Genomic DNA, 7,470 nt, shown 5'->3' with positions numbered 1-7,470 from the left:
AATTTTTGCACCTATAGGTGAAAAATCTTTTGATGTTGCATATTGCATTTATCTAACAGCTTTTTTTAATCTCTGTATTTTAGCGTTTGTTGATGCTGAAAATCAGTTGTACTGGGATCCCGGTCTAAAAAAAAATATTAAAAACGCAAAACACACCTGATGCGAATTCTTTGCTCTTCATTTTCTATAAGCAGAGTTAACAGACCCTGTTGTATTTTCTTGTAATGTATTAAAAGAAGGTACACCGCCATCTTGTGCCGACTAAACTGACTTGAACGCACCTGACGTCGTAATTACGACTTGTCAACTCGTAAGTACGAATGTCCCAGGAGGACTTGAACGCAGCATAATGCTGCCTTCACGTGCTTTCAGAATTATCGTAAATACGAGTTTCCTAATTGGAAATTGGACGTGAACGGACTCTCAATTCGTATTTACTACTGGGAAATTCAGAAATAATTTTGATACCAGAGTTTCCGAGTTGGGCAGGTCATAAACTTTAAACATGGTGTAGGGGACAACCATTGCTGCTGTCAGTGCTGTTCTCACAACAACTACATCCCTTTGTCTTGTCGCTAAAGTAGTGTATTTATAGGCCAGATATGAACGATCATTCGAAGCATATTGTATGTTTTATAAGCAGTGATATAAGCATGTATTTGACCGAAATTCCAGAATTGTCAGCAAACTGCACGCGTAGCGCGGTGAATGTTTATATGATTGTCAACCAATGGGATGCTACATTTTATTCTTTCCGACATAAAGCACTTGACTACGACAAGCCTGTAATCACGACTTCATAAGTGGGAAATAGGACATTTCCGATAGCATGTGAAGGCAGCAAAAATTATCTCAGAGTTTCCCAGTTGTATATACGACTAGAGAGGCTGAGAGGCCGTAGGAAACTTGTATTTACGATAATTCCATTCGCACGTGAAGGCAGCATAGTTCAGTTCATGGAGCTCTTACCTAATGAGCTGATGATCCGAATCAGATGTTAAATAAGGGAGACACACAAAATGTGCAAAGTGGTGGGTCCCCAGGACCAGGAGTAAGAACAACTTATCTAAAGAACCTGTGTATTTGTATTTACACTGATAAACTCGCCTTACTGCATAGAAAAAGATTGTTTGCACTTTTACCCAGCTCTGTATTTAAAGAAATGTGGTGTGATACTACATTGTGTTGTGCCTTGGATTATTATTCACTACTATTTGTATTATTCTCATTTGTAAATTATTTGAATAAATTTTCATATTAAGGCTTGGTAACAGTATATATCGTTACCACGGTACGTCTATTGTTAGAGATTTTGCTATTTGTATTTCACGGTAAGCAAATACATCCATGCAGCAGCACTAAAAGGTTATATACACCTGTCCCAAGAGTGATAAAGAAACCTGCATGAATGAGAAAATAAAGAGTGGGATGTGCTAGATGTTAAATAGTATTATAAGGCAGCAAGCTCAATGCTGACACACAGCCGAAGCGTGTAATTTACTTGCCTATGTCTGTGTCATTAATGTTAATCAAATAACAAAAGGCAAGAAGAAAGTCACTCACTACTCTTGACTGAATCTCTTTTGGATCTTTTAGAAGAATTAATTCATATTTGATCATATATGCAGTGTTTTAGTTATACACATTTGATTATTGGTTTTCTTTAGTAGGCCTATTTCTATATGCTAAATAAACCTACTAGCTGAATATATATACAGTACCGTATCTGTGTATTTGATCTTTCTATCTGATCATTACTGTATTCTATTTAGTTGGTAACTGCTGTTTGTTTTACAAATTCTAATTAAATATACACATGCATGTGACACAATTTTTTTATTTTTAAATCTCATTGCATTCTGAAATCTGTTGTGTAACGGCTGCTCTGTTGTTACCAAATGCTGCCGAGAGGCTAAAACAGCAACTCAATGCATTTGAGATGCAACAACAATAAAATATCGCTGAGGCAAAAATTCTCTTAGTTGTTCTTCTTTATTGCACAGACTGATATTTATTGATGGTATAAAGTTTTGTTAACCAGAATCTGACCAGATAGCAGGAATCTATCTAGAGTTTGTAGTTAATCATTATCTGACTGAATTGGTTCCAGAAAACACAGTAAAACCTAAATTATTCAATTGTTGAATTCAAGACAATAACCAGATATTCCACCAAAAGTATTAACATGTAATTAAAAGTTTTAGCCTTAGGGAAAAAATACAAATCGTGCTAAAAGAGCATGTTAATGAAGTTATTGCTGTATATGCAACTTATCGGTCTTCCTGTATTGTTAAATGTGTGCCACTCAAAGCGAAACAGAGGGAAATGCATCTATCGCTGTAGCAACAGTTTGAATTCAACAATGAGCTAAAATAATCTTAGTGAGAGGTAAAGACAAACTAAGAGCTTTGTGGAATACAAACAGAAGAACTGTTTATTTTTGTGACGGCATCTTCTCATTTCACACACTGTTTTATTTGCACTCCAGTGGTCAGCATGGTTAGTCTCTTACTAGTTTTCTAAGTTAAAGTGTCTGTAGTAAATATAAATGTTGAATCACAATATAGAGTTGTCTTATTTACGTAATGAAAAGCGTTCAGTCACCATAACCGATGCACAAACCTATGTATTCTATATGGTATAAATGTGTTTAGATGTGATGTATTGACCTTCAAGTAATATTATTAGGATTGTTTTGAGACAATCTCAACTTGATTGTAGATAGAGGCGGCTGCTGTGAAATAAATGTAATCAAGACAAACAGTTCTTCACTTCTCGGAGTGGATCAGACACCTAAACCATAAGCACATGTGTCTAATTCTGCTCATAGAGGGCCACCAAAGCCACTAGAAGGCAAGCCTGCAACCTTTAGCCAGAAAAGCTAACGCTGCAGCGCAGGGAAGGAGAACAGGGGCCTCATGTATATAAACGTTTTCCACGCACGTATCTGGGTTTATACAAATAAACTTGGCGTAAATGTGCGCACCGTACGGATGCTCTTGACTGTGCGAACGCACTCTTTTCCTGGAGTGAGAAAAGTAATGAAGTAAACAAGGATTTTAAACTCTGTTTTCATTTCGATATACACATTTACGTTAAATATTCCACTCTCATTAATGGAGATGAGCACTGAAATTATTTCTGGAGTTCCTTATTAAATTAACAACAATGAGCGATCACATTCGTCCAGATGAACTTTTAAGAGCAAGCATGTGTAACTTGAACTAGGACTCCATCAAGAATAGACCAAACTTTTTCAAACCCACGTCTTTTACTATTTATGAAACACATTTGTTTTTTTCCCCCAGACTGAAACCCCATCTTCATTAGAAGACTTTGTCAAGCAGGCCTACTCATGACCACCCTTACAAGAATTGATCACATTTCACTGTAGTAACATGATGCAGTGGTAAATAGTGACTGAAGCTTCCTATAAAAATGTTTAAATATTTTAACTTTAATCTTCACTGTTTTTAATGTTCATATGTGATTATCACAGTCATTAATATAAAGACCTTCTTACCAGGGCCTTATATATAAAGCCACTCAGAGTAAAATTTGAAGTGTGTCAATTCTAAGAATGATTCTGATTCCTGGACTTAAAGGGCTAGTTCACCCAAAAATGAAAATTAGCCCATGAATTACTCACCATCAAGGCATCCTAGGTGTATATGACTTTCTTCTTTCAGATCTGAGCTATATAAAAAAATTGTCTTTGATCTTCCAAGCTGTTTAATGGGAGTTAGTGGGTGTTGCAGTGCATCAGTCCAAAATAAGTGAAATAAAGCACATCCATCCATAATAAAAAGTGCCTCACAGGGCTCTGGGGGTGAACAAAGGCCTCCTGTAGCGAATCGATGCATTTCTGTCAGGACCACTATTGTCAAAAATGATTGACAATCAGCATACAGTTTGTATTGGCGGTATGGTTCTGTTCTGGGCAAGAACTCCCTGCGCATCCATGCAGCCTAGCATGGATGAGAGTAGGGAGAGCAGCAATAACCCCCCAGGGTAAACAGAACAGAACCAACATAAATGTATTGCAGATATTGTTAAAGTTCAATAATTTTATGTACACATTTTAGAATAAGTCTGATTCAAAGGAGAATCAGAAGGCTGAATCCCGACTGACAGAGGAGGAGTTGGGGATGGTGGAGGGTAGTTATCTATTGAGCAATGCGAAAACTGCTGATAATACTGAGGGACCTTATATATGAATGCTTAGATAGGTGTCATATTCCCATAGGTGGATGGGGATCATCTGAGAGTCAGCTGATGCGAGCTTGACTAACGTGACCTGCCAGAATTAACCTTACGCTTGATTTTTGTAAGAAAAATATTCATATTCAAAACGTAATAATGACTTTAATCTAGCTTGAGCCAACAGTTGTACACGGAAGCAGCTCCAGGCGGATGACGTATGAGGTCGGCGTTGCGCATGTGCTATTCAGAAGTGACGCACGCGGAAGCACAGCGGAGAGATCAAAACAAAGCAGCGGTCACGAATTAGAAGTACAAATCGATGATTTGTAAAGAAGAAAGTCGGAGGATTTCGATATAAGCCAAGAGGAGACTGGTTTTCCCCTGCTAAAGTAAGGAAACTTTGCTTCCTTTGATCCTGTAAACAAACATTGGTTTTCACGATTCTCACCGGTGCATACGCAACGCCGACCTCATACGTCATCCGCCCGGAGCTGCTTCCATCAAGATAGTCAATTCCAAAAGTGATGTGCGGACAGCGCACGCGGAAGCACAGCGGAGAGATCAAAACAAAGCAGCGGTCACGAATTAGAAGTACAAATCGATGATTTGTAAAGAAGAAAGTCGGAGGATTTCGATATAAGCCAAGAGGAGACTGGTTTTCCCCTGCTAAAGTAAGGAAACTTTGCTTCCTTTGATCCTGTAAACAAACGTTGGTTTTCACGATACTCACCGGTGCATACGCAACGCCGACCTCATACGTCATCCGCCCGGAGCTGCTTCCATCAAGATAGTCAATTCCAAAAGTGATGTGCGGACAGTTTTTTTTTTTTTGAGCCTACATTTCGCTTAAACCATCCAAAATATGAGGAAAAAACACTGACTGGTGTTGCCAACTCCTTTCAATTGGAAGTAGCTAAAACTGGTCTCTAAATGTGGCTAGATGACATCATAATGGCGAGTTCACTGATCTATATTAATATAAAATATAGACAGTGGGAGAGTCTCGGAATCTAGAAAAGGTTTGTCCAATGTCCAATCATCTCGTCACAGTTAACATCATCCACTTTTCGTTTAATTTAATTTCCTACTATATTGGAGAGTAATGAAGAGGCACGTTGATCCGTCAGCAGTGTTGGGAAGGTTACTTTGGAAATTGAATAGGTTACAGATTACAAGTTACCCTATTTAAAATGTAATAGTAGTGTAACTACTTCAATTACTTTATTAAAGTAATGTAACTGATTACATTTGAATACTTTTTGATTACTTTTCTAAATTTTTAAGAAATATTTTCAAATGTTATTTTCATTTTCAAACATTTAAAGCAGTCACGGTTAACTTTACAGTAGGACTCAACACTAGTTAGTATCAGACTTTCAAAATCCTTCTTCACTTGAATTAAGATAAATGTTTAATTTAAAGCACAGCCACCACAAAATCAGATTTTAGCAGCTATGTTTACTTTAAGATCATTCTGCGGTTAAATAGAGATTTATGATCATAAGATATAGTTTATTACTAGCTTTTTGAAATCAAAATATTTGCATAGCCATGACAAAAAAAACTGTTAATCTTTAAAAAAAAATAAAGCATATACATAAACCCAAACAGGAAATAAAACAGTTATTGAATAAGCATCTGTCCTATTCTGTGTTCTAAACTCCTGAAACATTGGTCTCTCATATTTTAGAGCAGTCGATGCAATTTGGGAAAGAAATAAATCAAATCTGTATGTGTGTGAAAATATTCAGATGTAACCCCCTTTGTAATCTTTAACATTTTCACAAGTAACTGTAATTTAACTACACATTTTTTCTTAGTAACTGTAACAGATTACAGTTACATTTATTTTGTAATTAAATTACGTAATTCCGTTACATGTAACTAGTTACTCCCCAACACTGTCCGCCAGTCATACTCTAACGTACATACGTACATACTCTAACGGCAGATCTGTCATGCCGAGAACTCTGGGTTGTGGGCAATATTTGCCGTTAGAGTATGTACGGATCTGCACTTCAAATTTCCACCGGAAGTAGTAAACCATCTGGGTACATTTGGAATACTTATTTCAAAATACTACGATTTGGAACACACTAATTTACTTTTTGAAACCGCTCTATAATGTATTGTGTTAATGCTTCTGTAAAATAAACTGATTCTGTTGCACAAGGCTGGAAAGTATGCTTCTATTTTTGAACCAGTAATCAGAACAAAGAGCAGTTGAAGGACGATGTGCAAAACTGAACTGTTAATCTGACTCCATTAGTTGCACATGAGTCCTGTTAAGCAAATGGATTAGATGATTAATTCACGTGTATTCTTTTTTAAAGTGATTTCTGGTGTACTGGGATAGTAAAGAGTTGCACCCGTATTCACTCAACCCTACACACATTTATCACTTTAAGTAGCTTTGAAGAAAAGCATCTGCTAAATTGTCACAACACTTACAGATAATGTATTGTGTTAATGCTTCTGTAAAATAAACTGATTCTGTTGCACAAGGCTGGAAAGTATGCTTCTATTTTTGAACCAGTAATCAGAACAAAGAGCAGTTGAAGGACGATGTGCAAAACTGAACTGTTAATCTGACTCCATTAGTTGCACATGAGTCCTGTTAAACAAATGGATTAGATGATTAATTCACGTGTATTCTTTTTTAAAGTGATTTCTGGTGTACTGGGATAGTAAAGAGTTGCACCCGTATTCACTCAACCCTACACACATTTATCACTTTAAGTAGCTTTGAAGAAAAGCATCTGCTAAATTGTCACAACACTTATATATTTTTGCTGTTTTGATTGCTTCTATTGTCCTCATTTGTAAGTCGCTTTGGATAAAAGCGTCTGCTAGATGATTCAATGGAAATGTAATGTACATACACATTAATTAAGGTAAAATATCACATCTCTAGAATAAGCTCAGCTGATCTAATCTGTTTATTAACATTACTAGCAGTGTTATTTGAGTTTAATGCCTGAGAAACTGTTTCTGTTTGTTCTGCAGGTGTGAAGTCAGTGCCAGTGATGGAGGGAGATTCTGTGACTCTAAACACTGATTTTACTCAAATACAGGGATTTATTCTGATACAGTGTAGGTTTGGAGATCCAGTCATTGCTCTAGCTGATAATGATAAGACCACATATCCCAGTCACACTGAGATATTCATAGACTGCTGCTGGATAATCAGACTGGATCTCTGACCATCAAGAACATGAGAACCAAACACTCTGGACTTTATAAACTACAGATCGACCACAACACTGG

This window comes from Sinocyclocheilus grahami, unplaced genomic scaffold (genome assembly GCF_001515645.1).
Source record: "Sinocyclocheilus grahami isolate Dianchi unplaced genomic scaffold, SAMN03320097.WGS_v1.1 scaffold1381.1, whole genome shotgun sequence".
Classification (NCBI taxonomy): Eukaryota; Metazoa; Chordata; class Actinopteri; order Cypriniformes; family Cyprinidae; genus Sinocyclocheilus; species Sinocyclocheilus grahami.
Note: the sequence above shows the minus strand (reverse complement) of the source record.